This window comes from Schistocerca piceifrons, chromosome X (assembly GCF_021461385.2).
Source record: "Schistocerca piceifrons isolate TAMUIC-IGC-003096 chromosome X, iqSchPice1.1, whole genome shotgun sequence".
In the NCBI taxonomy this organism is placed as follows: Eukaryota; Metazoa; Arthropoda; class Insecta; order Orthoptera; family Acrididae; genus Schistocerca; species Schistocerca piceifrons.
This window is the reverse complement of record NC_060149.1, coordinates 674359442-674372728: the sequence shown is the minus strand read 5'-3', so window position 1 is coordinate 674372728 and position 13287 is coordinate 674359442. Positions and strand designations below refer to the sequence as shown.

Genomic DNA, 13287 nt, shown 5'->3' with positions numbered 1-13287 from the left:
TGCTGCCGGGCAGTTTCGCACCCCAGCGCCATCCAGACTCATCTAACAGAACTGCTGTAACTCAGTGCCGCATCCCTGTTCACGTCAACTGGCCCTTACGGAGATTTCCCGTCTGTATATGTTTGTCGGTGCTTAGATATTCAATTTCCCTACGTCTCCACGTGCTTTTTTTTCCTTTATTGGATTTGCCACGGCCTCATGTGCAATTACCTGCAGTCTGGGCAGCTTCGCACCCCAGCGCCATCCAGCGGCATCTAGCAGAACTGCTGTATCCCCGTCCCGCATCCCTGTTCCCGTCAACAGGCCCTTACGGAGATTTCCTGTCTGTATATGTCTGTCTGTGCATAGATATTCCATTTCGTTAGGTCGCCACATGCTTATTTTTCCTTTATTTGATTTGCCACGGCCTCAAGAGCAGTTACCTGCTACCCAGGCAGTTTCGCACCACAGTGCCACCAACAGAACTGCTGTAACCCGGTCCCGCATCCCTGTTCGCGTCAACAGGCCCTTACGGAGATATCCCGTCTGTATTTGGTTGTCTGTGGTTATATATCCCATTTCCTTACTTCTCCACGTGCTTTCCTTTTTTTTTACTGGATATGCCACGGCCTCATGTGCATTTACCTGCTGCCCGGGCAGTTTGCACCCCAGTGCCATCCAGCGGCATCTAGCAGAACTGCTGTAACCCCATCCCGCATACCTGTTCCCATCAACAGGCCCTTAGGGAGATTTCCCGTCTGTATATGTTTGTCTGTTCTTAGATATTCCATTTCCTTACGTCTCCACGTGCTTTTTTTTCTTTTATTGGATTTGCCACGGCCTCGTGTTCAGTTACCTGCTGCCCAGGCAGTTTCGCACCCCAGCGCCTTCCAGCGTCATCCAACAGAACTGCTCTAAGCCCCCGTCCATCGCTTTTCGCGTCAACAGGCACTTACAGATGTTTCCTGTCTGTATTTCTTTGTCTGTCCTTAGATATTCCATTTCCTTACATCTCCACGTGCTTTTTTTTTCCTTTATTGGATTTGCCGCGGCCTCGTGTGGACTTACCTGCGGCCTGTGCAGTTTCGCACACCAGCGCCATCCAGTGTCAAATAACAGAACTGCTGTAACACCGTGCCGCATACCTGTTCACGTCAACTGACCCTTACGGAGATTACCCGTCTGTAGATGTTTGTCGGTGCTTCGATATTCCATTTCCTTACGTCTCCACATGCTACTTTTTACTTTGTTGGATTTGCCACAACCTTGAGGGCAGTTACCTGCTGCCCGGGCACTTTGGCACACCAGTGCTGTCTAACAGAACTGCTGTAACCCGGTCCCGCATCCCTCTTCACGTCAACAGGCCCTTACGGAGATATCCCGTCTGTATTTGGTTGTCTGTGGTTATATATCCCATTTCCTTACTTCTCCACGTGCTTTCCTTTTTTTTACTGGATATGCCACGGCCTCATGTGCATTTACCTGCTGCGCGGGCGGTTTGCACCCCAGTGCCATCCAGCGTCACCTAACGGAACTGCTGTAACTCCGTGCCGCATCCCTTTTCATGTCAACTGGCCCTTAAGGAGATTTCCCGTCTGTAGATGTTTGTCGGTGCTTAGATATTCCATTTCCCTATGTCTCCGCGCTTTTCTTTTCTTTATTGGATTTGCCATGGCCTCGTGTGCAGTTACCATTGGTCTGGGCAGTTTCGCACCCCAGCGCCATCCAGCATCATCTAACAGAACTGCTCTAACCCCGTCCATCCCTGTTCGCATCAACAGGCCACCTACGGAGGTTTTCTGTCTGTGTATCTTAGTCTGTGCTTATATATTCCATTTCCTTACGTCTCCACCTGCTTTTTTAACTTTTATTTGATTTGCCACAGCCTCGTGTGTAGTTACCTGCTGCCCAGGCAGTTTTGCACCCCATCGCCATCCAGCGCCATATAATAGAACATCTGTAACCACTTCCCGTGTCCCTGTTCATGTCAACAGGACCTTATGGAGATTTCCTGTCTATATATGTTTGTCTGTGGTTAGATATTCCATTTCATTACGTCTCAACATACTTTTTCTTCTTTTATTGGATTTGCCTCTGCCTCGTGTGCAGTTACCTGCTGCCCGGGAAGTTTCGCACCCCAGCGCCATCCAGTGTCATCTAACAGAACTGCTGTAATCCCGTCCTGCATCCCTGCTCATGTCAACAGGCTCTTACGGAGATTTCACGTCTGTATATGTTTGTCTGTGCTTAGATATTCCATTTCCTCACGTCTCCACATGCTTATTTTTCCTTTATTGGATTTCCCACGGCCTCGAGTGCAGTTACCTGCTGCCCGGGCAGTTTCGCACCCCAGTGCCATCTAACAGAACTTCTGTTACCCGGTCCCGCATCCCTGTTAGCGTCAACAGGCCCTTACAGAGAGTTCCCGTCTGTATATGGTTGTCTCTGCTTAGATATTCCATTTCCTTACCTCTCCACATGCTTTATTTCTCTTTTATTGGATATGCCACGCCCTCGTGTGCATTTACCTGCTGCCCGGGCAGTTTGCACCCCAGCGCCATCCAGCGGCATCTAACAGAACTGCTGTAACCCAGTCCCGCATCCATGTTTCCGTCAACGGGCCCTTACGGTGATTTACCGTCTGTATATGTTTGATGTGCTTAGATAATCCATTTCCTTACGTCTCCATGTGCTTATTTTTCCTTTATTGGATTTCCCACGGCCTCGAGTGCAGTTACCTGCTGCCCGGGCAGTTTTGCACCCCAGTGCCATCCAGCTTCATCTAACAGAAGTGCTGTAACCCCATCCCGCATCCCTGTTCGCATCAAGAGGCTCTTACGGAGGTTTCCTGTCCGTGTATCTATGTCTGTGCTTAGATATTCCATTTCCATACGTCTCCTTGTGCTTTTCTTTCTTTTATTGGATTTGCCACGGCCTCGTGTGCAGTTACCTTCTGCCCGGGTAGTTTGTCACCCCAGCGCCATCCAGCGTCAAGTAACAGAACTGCTGTAACACCGTGCCGCATCCCTGTTCACGTCAACAGGCCCTTAGGGAGAATTCCCGTCTGTATATGTTTGTCTGTGCTTAGATATTCCATTTCCCTACGTCTCCACGTGCTTTTTTTTCCTTTATTGGGTTTGCCACGGCCTCGTGTGCAGTTATCTGCGGCCCGTGCAGTTTCGCACCCCAGCGCCATCCAGCGTTATCTAACAGAACTGCTGTAACCCCGTCACCCATCCCTGTTCACGTCAACAGGCCCTTACGGAGATTTCCCGTCTGTATATGTTTGTCTTTGCTTAGGTATTCCATTTCCTTACGTCTCCATGTGCTTTTTTTCTTTTATTGGATTTGCCACGGCCTCGTGTGCAGTTACCTCCTGCCCAGGCTGTTTCGCACCCCAGCGCCATCCAGCATCATCTAACAGAACTGCTCCAACACCCCGTCCATCGCTTTTCGCGTGAACAGGCCCTTACAGAGGTTTCCTGTCTGTATATCTATGTCTGTGCTTATATATTCCATTTCTTTACGTCTCCACATGCTTTATTTTTCTTTTATTGTATTTGCCACTGCCTCGTGTGCAGTTACCTGCTGCCGGGCAGTTTCGCACCCCAGCGCCATCCAGCGTCATCTAACAGAACTGCTGTAACCCCGTCCCGCATCCCTGTTCCCGTCAACAGGCCCTTACGGAAATTTCCTGTCTGTATATGTCTGTCTGTGCATAGATATTCCATTTCGTTAGGTCGCCACATGCTTATTTTTCCTTTATTTGATTTGCCACGGCCTCGAGAGCAGTTACCTGCTACCCAGGCAGTTTTGCACCACAGTGCCACCAACAGAACTGCTGTAACCCGGTCCCGCATCCCTGTTCGCGTCAACAGGCCCTTACGGAGATATCCCATCTGTATATGGTTGTCTGTGGTTAGATATTCCATTTCTTTCCATCTCCACGTGCTTTATTTTTCTTTTACTGGATACGCCATGGCCTCGTGTGCATTTACGTGCTGCCCGGGCAGTTTGCACCCCAGCGCCATCCAGCGGCATCTAGCAGAACTGCTGTAACCCCATCCCGCATACCTGTTCCCATCAGCAGGCCCTTAGGGAGATTTCCCGTTTGTATATGTTTGTCTGTTCTTAGATATTCCATTTCCTTACGTCTCCACGTGCTTATTTTTCCTTAATTTGATTTGCCACGACCTCGAGTGCAGTTACCTGCTGCCCCGGCAGTTTCGCACCCAAGCACCATCCAGCATCATCTAACGGAACTGCTCTAACCCCGTCGCGTGTCCCTGTTCACATCAACAGGCCCTTATGGGGATTTCTCGTCTGTATATGTTTTCTGTGCTTAGATATCCCATTTCCTTACGTCTCCATGTGCTTATTTTTCTTTTATTTTATTTGCCACGGCCTCGTGTGCAGTTACCTGCTCTCCGGGCAGTTTCGCACCCCAGTGCCATCCAGCGTCATCTAACAGAACTGCTGTAACCCCGAACTGCATTACTGTTCACGTCAACAGGGTCTTACGGAGATTTCCCGTCTGTATATGTTTGTCTGTGCTTGGAAATTCCACTTCCTTACGTCTCCATATGCTTATTTTTCCTTTATTGGATTTGCCATGGCCTCGAGTGCAGTTACCTGCAGCCCAGGCAGTGTCGCACCCCTGTGCCATCTAACAGAACTGCTGTAACCCGGTCTTCGATCCCTGTTCCCATCAACAGGCCCTTACGGAGATATCCCGTCTGTACATGGTTGTCTGTGGTTAGATATTCAATTTCCTTACGTCTCCACATGCTTTATTTTACTTTTATTGGATATGCCACAGCCTCGTGTGCATTTACCTGCTGCCTGGGCAGTTTGCACCCCAGCGTCATCCAGCGTCATCTAACTGAACTGCTTTAATTCGGTCCTGCATACCTGTTCGCGTCAACAGGCCTTTCGGGAGGTTTGGTGTCTGTATATCTTAGTCTGTGCTTAGTTATTCCATTTCCCTACGTCTCCACGTGCTTTTTTTTCTTTAATTGGATTTGCCATGGCCTCGAATGCAGCTACCTGCTCTCCGGGCAGTTTCGCACCCCAGTGCCATCCAGCGTCATCTAACAGAACTGCTGTAACCCCGAACTGCATTACTGTTCACGTCAACAGGGTCTTACGGAGATTTCCCGTCTGTATATGTTTGTCTGTGCTTGGAAATTCCACTTCCTTACGTCTCCATATGCTTATTTTTCCTTCACTGGATTTGCCATGGCCTCGAGTGCAGTTACCTGCAGCCCAGGCAGTGTTGCACCCCTGTGCCATCTAACAGAACTGCTGTAACCCGGTCTTCGATCCCTGTTCCCGTCAACAGGCCCTTACGGAGATATCCCGTCTGTACATGGTTGTCTGTGGTTAGATATTCAATTTCCTTACGTCTCCACATGCTTTATTTTACTTTTATTGGATATGCCACAGCCTCGTGTGCATTTACCTGCTGCCTGGGCAGTTTGCACCCCAGCGTCATCCAGCGTCATCTAACTGAACTGCTCTAATTCGGTCCTGCATACCTGTTCGCGTCAACAGGCCTTTCGGGAGGTTTGGTGTCTGTATATCTTAGTCTGTGCTTAGTTATTCCATTTCCCTACGTCTCCATGTGCTTTTTTTTCTTTAATTGGATTTGCCATGGCCTCGAATGCAGCTACCTGCTCTCCGGGCAGTTTCGCACCCCAGTGCCATCCAGCGTCATCTAACAGAACTGCTGTAACCCCGAACTGCATTACTGTTCACGTCAACAGGGTCTTACGGAGATTTCCCGTCTGTATATGTTTGTCTGTGCTTGGAAATTCCACTTCCTTACGTCTCCATATGCTTATTTTTCCTTCACTGGATTTGCCATGGCCTCGAGTGCAGTTACCTGCAGCCCAGGCAGTGTTGCACCCCTGTGCCATCTAACAGAACTGCTGTAACCCGGTCTTCGATCCCTGTTCCCGTCAACAGGCCCTTACGGAGATATCCCGTCTGTACATGGTTGTCTGTGGTTAGATATTCAATTTCCTTACGTCTCCACATGCTTTATTTTACTTTTATTGGATATGCCACAGCCTCGTGTGCATTTACCTGCTGCCTGGGCAGTTTGCACCCCAGCGTCATCCAGCGTCATCTAACTGAACTGCTCTAATTCGGTCCTGCATACCTGTTCGCGTCAACAGGCCTTTCGGGAGGTTTGGTGTCTGTATATCTTAGTCTGTGCTTAGTTATTCCATTTCCCTACGTCTCCACGTGCTTTTTTTCCTTTGATTGGATTTGCCATGGCCTCGAATGCAGTAACCTGCTGCCCGGGCAGTTTCGCACCCCACCACCATCCAGCGTCATCTAACAGAACTGCTGTAACACCGTCGCGCATCCCTGTTCCTGGCAACAGGCCGTTATGAAGGTTTCCTGTCTGTATATCTTTGTCTGTGCGTAGATGTTCCAATTCCCTACGTCTCCACGTGCTTTTTTTTCCTTTATTGGATTTGCCATGGCCTCGTGTGCAGTTACCTGCGGCCTGGGCAGTTTGGCACCCCAGCGCCATCCAGCGTCACCTAACAAAACTGCTGTAACCGCGTCCCGAATCACTGTTCACGTCAACAGGCTCTAACAGAGATTTCCCGTCTGTATACGTTTGTCTGTGCTTAGATATTCCATTTCCTTACGTCCCCACATGCTTATTTTTCCTTTATTGGATTTGCCACGGCCTCGAGTGCAGTTACCTGCTGCCTGGCCAGTTTCGCACCCCAGTGCCATCTAACAGAATTGATGTAACTTGGTCCCGCATCCCTGTTCGCATCAACAGGCCCTTACGGAGATTTCCCGTCGGTATATAGTTGTCTGTGCTTAGATATTCCATTTCCTTACGTCTCCACGTGCTTTTGTTTTCTTTTATTGGATATGCCAGGGCTTCGTGTGTATTAACCTGCTGCCCGGGCAGTTTGCACCCCAGCACCATCCAGCGTCATCTAACGGAACTGCTCTAACCTGGTCCCGCATACTTGTTCGCGTCAACAGACCCTTCCAGAGATTTCCCGTCTGTATATGTTTGTCTGTGCTTAGATATTTCATTTCCTTACGTCTCCTCGTGCTTTTTTTTTCTTTTATTGGATTTGCCATGGCCTCGAGTGCAGTTACCTGCTGCCCGGGCAGTTTCGCACCCCAGCGCCATCCAGCGTCATTTAACAGAACTGCTGTAACCCCGTCCCGCATCCCTGTTCGCGTCAACAGGCCCTTACGGAGGTTTCCTGTCTGTATATCTATGTCTGTGCTTAGATATTCCATTTCCTTACGTCTCCACGTGTTTTTTTTCTCATGTTGGATTTGCCACGGCCTCGTGTGCAGATACCTGCTGCCCGGACAGTATCGTACCCCTGCGCCATCCAGCGTCATCTAACAGAACTGCTGTAACCCCGCGCCCCATCTCTGTAAACATCAACATACCTTAACGGAGATTTCCCGTCTGTATATGTTTGTCTGTGCTTAGATATTCCATTTCCTTACGTCTCCATGTGGTTATTTTTCCTTTATTGGATTTGCCACGGCCTTGTGTGCAGTTACCTGCTGCCGGGGCAGTTTCGCACCCCAGCGCCATCCAGCGTCATCTAACAGAACTACTGTAACCCCGTGGCGCATCCCTGTTCACGTCAACAGGCCCTTACGGAGATTTCCCGTCTGTATATGGTTGTCTGTGCTTAGATATTCCATTTCCTTACGTCTCCACGTGCTTTTTTTTCCTTTAATGGATTTGCCACGGCCTCGTGTGCAGTTACCTGCGGCCCGGGCAGTTTCGAACCCCAGCGCCAGCCAGCGTCATCTAACAGAACTGCTGTAATCCAGTGCCGCATCGCTGTTCACATCAACAGGCCCTTAGGGAAAATTCCCGTCTGTATATGTTTGTCTGTGCTTAGATATTCCATTTCCATGCGTCTCCACGTGCTTAATTTTCCTTTATTGGATTTGCCACGGGCTCGAGTGCAGTTACCTGCTATCATGGCAGTTTGTACCCCAGCGCCATCCAGCGTCATCTGACTGAAGTGCTCTAACCCGGTCCCGCATACCTGTTCGCGTCAACATTCCCTTCCGGTGGTTTCCTGTCTGTATATCTTAGTCTATGCTTAGATATTCCATTTCCCTACGTCTCCACGTGCTTTTTTTTCTATTATTGGATTTGCCACGACCTTGAGTGCTGTTACCTGCTGCCCGGACAATTTCGCACCCCAGCGCCATCCAGCGTCATCTAACAGAACTGCTGTAACACCGTCCCGCATCCCTGTTCGCTTCAACAGGCCCTTATGGAGGTTTTCTGTCAGTATATCTTAGTCTGTGCTTAGATATTCCATTTCCCTACGTCTCACGTGCTTTTTTTCCTTTATTGGATTTGCCACGGCCTTGTGTGCAGTTACCTGCTGCCCGGGATGTTTTGCACGTCAACGCCATCCAGCGTCATCTAACATAACTGCTGTAACCCCGTCCCGCATCCCTGTTCGCGTCTACAGGCCCTTACGGAGAATTCTTATCTCTATATCTATGTCTGTGCTTAGATATTCCGTTTCCTTTCGTCTCCACGTGCTTTTTTTTCTTTTATTGGATTTGCCCCGCCTCGTGTGCAGTTACCTACTGCCCGGGTAGTTTGTCACCCCAGCGCCATCCAGCGTCAAGTAACAGAACTGCTGTAACCCCGTGCCGCATCCCTGTTCACGTCAACAGGCCCTTAGAGAGAATTCCCGTCTGTATATGTTTGTCTGTGCTTAGATATTCCATTTCCCTACGTCTCCACGGGTTTTTTTTCCTTTATTGGCTTTGCCACGGGCTCGTGTGCAGTTATCTGCGGCCCGTGCAGTTTCGCACCCCAGCGCCATCCAGCGTTATCTAACAGAACTGATGTAACCCCGTCACGCATCCCTGTTCACGTCAACAGGGCCTTACGGAGATTTCCCGTCTGTATATGTTTGTCTTTGCTTAGGTATTCCATTTCCTTACGTCTCCACGTGCTTATGTTTCCTTAATTGGGTTTGCCACGGTGTCGAGTGCAGTTACCTGCTGCCTGGGTAGTTTCGCACCTCAGTGCCATCTATCAGAACTGCTGTAACCCGGTCCCGCATCCCTGTTCGCGTCAACAGGTCTTTACGGAGATTTCCTTTCTGTATATGGTTGTCTGTGGTAAGATATTTCTTTTCCTTATGTTTACACGTACTTTTTTTTATCCTTTATTAGATTTGCCACGGCCACAGTGAGTTCCTGCCCACCACTACACTAAATATTGATCGTTTGCAAGCCCATTTATGGGTGCATCTATCATTAACATTTTGTTTCTCAATTACATGTCGTATCAACATTAATAATTTGTCGTATGGTGCAGATCTCGTACAACAGTGTTCCAGCAGTAAAACATTGGAAGCGATATACTTCACGGACGTTTGCACATGCGTTTGAAGGCGTTGTGAGTATTAACGTTACAGACGAAATTTTGGGGGGTTAGGAAGGTTTGTGGTTTGTTATTGTTTTCGTCAAGATCCAGCATGCTACACCGACATGTAGTAGTAAGTGGGAAAGGTGCTATATATTTCAGTATCTGTGAGCTAAGTAAGTTCATCGGTTAAAGTGATTGCTGATAGAAAATAGAATTTTTCTTTAGAACGTAAGTGCATATAATTTATTTTGGCGTATTTATTGGATCCGCAATTGCAATGTTGCATAGGGGCATATCATAATCTGCAGATTTAGTTTCAAAGCTGTGTGCGAGTTAGTGGTTACTTTGCCTTGTAATAGTGACATGAGAGGGTGGATACGGCTGTTCTGTGAACAGTATTGTAGTGGTCATTGGAAGGCTTCGTCATTTAAACGTTTTGAGTTGTAAGTAATGCAGTTCAACTTTTACAGCCAGTAAAGTGGGTAATGATGATATTTGTTGAATGCAGAACATGATATATAGGGGAAATTTGCAATTGCAAAACAATGCGCTGAAATAGAAGGTAAAAGTTTAGATGTGTGTCACTGTTGACATTACGAAAATTCGTAGGCAAAATCTGCCTGTTAAATTCTCGCACTTTACTATAAGCCGTGAGTACCATTGGGGAGTAAATGTATTGATACGTAAGTGTAAGAATACGTATACCATTGTCCCTGAGGAGGAGTCACCAAATCGTTCAGTTATCAATTTTATACCAAGGGAAGTGTCTGGTTCGTAATTTTTTTTTCGTCATTTTTGTGTTTTGGGATCGTGGTGTCTTTTTTTTTTTATTGTTATATTTAGCTTGTCCCCTCCGTAAAACCCCCAATTTCTCGCGGCTGCCCCGTTAGTTTGATTGTATTTTTGGAGGGAGATGTGATTGTCTTATTTGTACGTATTTTCGTGTTTGTCGCCGTGTGTAGGTAGTGACATCATAGGCAAATCAGTAAGGGTAAGTCAGGCAATACTGACACTTTTAAGTTTGTTCTCTCTCTCTCTCTCTCTCTCTCTCTCTCTCTCTCTCTCTCTCTTATATGAGAGAACGAAGGTTCTAACAGGAATAATGCTTTATAGACAATTGATTGACGTGTACTTGCCATTTGGCTATCATCATCTCAGTTTTATTTTCTGCCTGGGGGCTGGTATATGGTTATGCCCACAGGCTTATGTATTAATGCTGCTGCTGCTGATGGTGGTAGTGTTTCTGTTTTGGGTCACTCAATCAGGCAGTGATTGTACCTCAACTGCTATATGCCACAGCAGTAAGTAGTCTCATTTCAAGCAAGACTATATTTCAACAGATAGTATGACCAGAGACTCTGGCACCTGTTATACTCATTCTAGAATATTACAGCAGTATGCTATTCTAATAACTATGGCAGTACAGTGTTCCTCTTACAACTATTTACTCGGTCCAGCCTGGTCTAAGTTTATGCCTATAGATTAACTTCTGATGAGGCTGTGCATAGAGTTTCTACTATTGTGTGGAACAGTGTCTATGCAGTTGAAACATTTGCTTTGGAGATTGTTAGTGTGGGTGTGAATGAGGTGAACACACTAGGTTCAGTGAGATTTGCAATTCGATCCATCTGTTTTGATCAACAATGTAACTGTGCTGTGGTGTGTGATGACGTGACGGGGTGTGGTGGTTTTGATTCGGTTTGTGTTTGTAGATGGTGTATTGTAGTATTTGATGACACACTCTTGGGCTGGATCTATGTTTGTTAGTTATTCGTTTGATACTGAGAATTGAGTGTTTCAGGTTGTTATTGGAAGAATTTGTGGCAGTTTGCAAGTCTGTTACTTTGATTTGGCATATTCTGGCTCATGGATTCATTTTTCTGTTTGGAATTATTAGTGCAGTGTTTTTTTATGGTTGGAAAATTAATATTATTTTTCTATCTTTTCATCCATGGGTATGGTATAGTAATTTGAGCGGGCTATTCCTTGTTGCAATGGTTGGAGATAAGTTGTCTACACTAAAATTCCTACAGTTCTTTGGATTGATGGCAGTTTTCTCTTCCTAGGTTTTTGTGAGATTGTGGGGAGGGGGCAAAGTATTTTATGTGCATATGTTTTTTCTCCCATGTGAATTTATAGTTGATCAGAATCTGTGATGGTGCAGGGTTTCATGAATATTGGGGTTTTGCTCATTAATGTTTGGTAACTGTTGAATTGTGATTGGTAGGTATCATGGGTATTGGTTTACCATTGTTGATTAGATTACATCTTTTATATTAGTTACATGAGTGAGGTGAGGTGTCATTTTTAATGCTATGAACTTCATTTTAGATAAGTGAAGATTTGAATAATTTATTTGAGAATTAGTGTTTTTACTTCGGGCTTTGTTTTCGCTGCTATATAGGTCAAATGAAAGTGTGGTATTGCGTTTGAAATTCTGGGGGAGTTCATGGTATCTTGGTTGTAATTTCAGCTCGTTAGGTCAAGTGAAATTTGCAATACCAAGTTTGACTCGTATGTGGGTTCCTGGTATTGAAGGCTTTGTTTGAGTTAATTAGGTAAAGCGAAATTTGTGGTACTGTGTTTTTGAGTTGTTGGGTTACTGATATTGTGGTCTTCGTTTGAGCTGTATAGGTCAGACAAAATTTACAATTCCAATTTTTTTAATTTTAAGAATTTTTTGTGTTTGATTTTTTTGGAATGGTGTCGTTATTCTTACTGTTGTATATTTAGTTTGTTCCCTGCCCTAAGCCCCCTTCTTCCTGTGGTTGCCTCGTTAGTTTACTTATGTTGTTGCAATTAATTATTTCACAAGTTATCAATGTTTGCTTTTGTGGGTGTCATGGGTGATGTCATGATAGCAATATTGTATTTGCTTGAAACGGGTGTTTACACCACCTTGATGACATCATTAATCAAAGCTGTTGGGTGAAATAAACTTCCGGTTTTGCCAGTATACCTTCTGTAAAAGTTTGAGCAGTAGATCCCTTATATACTATGATTTTATTCTTGTGATGTATATTTTGTGCGATTAGTTAAAAATAACACCATGTTTCAAGTACTGATGGCCTGTTTCTATCAAAATTGTGTAGATTGCATTGGTTGTATACTCTTTAAGTTTGTGTCTTCCTTATCTTTATGGGTATATGCTAGCCATTTACCAATTACCAACTAGCTCAATGGCTTAAAAGTAATAATAGCAGGTGAACATATTAGTCTGTCGTTGCTCATGTTACTGTTAAGCAATATTTACATCTCCATCTTAATGAGAGAAGTATTCATTTTAATCTTCTGTGCTACAAGTTTTAATTAAATACCTACCTACCAAGCAGCAGTTGTTCAGAAGACACAATTTCATTTCTGATTTAAAATTGGGTTAACTGTCAGATACTTTATATTAGTGGACAAACAATAGCAAGTTTTTGTAGCTATTTTTGAATGCTTTCCTGAGCAATTGGCAGATTTAGGGGTAAATTATTGCATTATTATGTTTTCTTCTCAATTTTAATTAAAATAACTTTGTGACTGACAAACAACTATGGTAGCAACAGGGTTGTTGGATGTATAAAACATTCCTTGTACTAAGGCAAGCAATAGCTGCACATGTTCTGCAAATGGGTAAAAACATACTTCCAGGTTGTTGTTATCATAAGTGGCAGTGGGTAGTAAATTAGTGGGGGTGGCAGTTGGCTCTCCCCTTCCCATACATTTTACTGTACCTGGAAAATTTGGGTGGTGCCTAAAAATCAGTCAATATAAAGGGCATGTGGGTGCCAAGAAAGAACAGCAGTCAGCTGACTCCTAGCCCCTGCCACTAGACAAACCAAAACATCAGTGACAGTTATTTTAGTCAAAGTGTAGTGTGGTCAGGAAAAATCAGTTGAAGCTAAACTTTG

At 45.6% G+C, this 13287-nt stretch overlaps 1 long non-coding RNA gene across 2 annotated transcripts in view; it reads left to right on the top strand.

Moving 5' to 3' along the window:
• Positions 1-9050: 9050 nt before the first annotated feature.
• Positions 9051-13287, top strand: part of LOC124722929 — an 83997-nt gene continuing 79760 nt past the window's right edge. The window contains exon 1 of one of the 2 annotated variants that reach the window (XR_007006464.1): positions 9051-9141. This is a non-coding gene — a long non-coding RNA (uncharacterized LOC124722929). Of the gene's footprint in view, positions 9142-9302; positions 9422-13287 lie in introns of those variants that run through there. The other variant, XR_007006465.1, reaches the window with a different exon arrangement.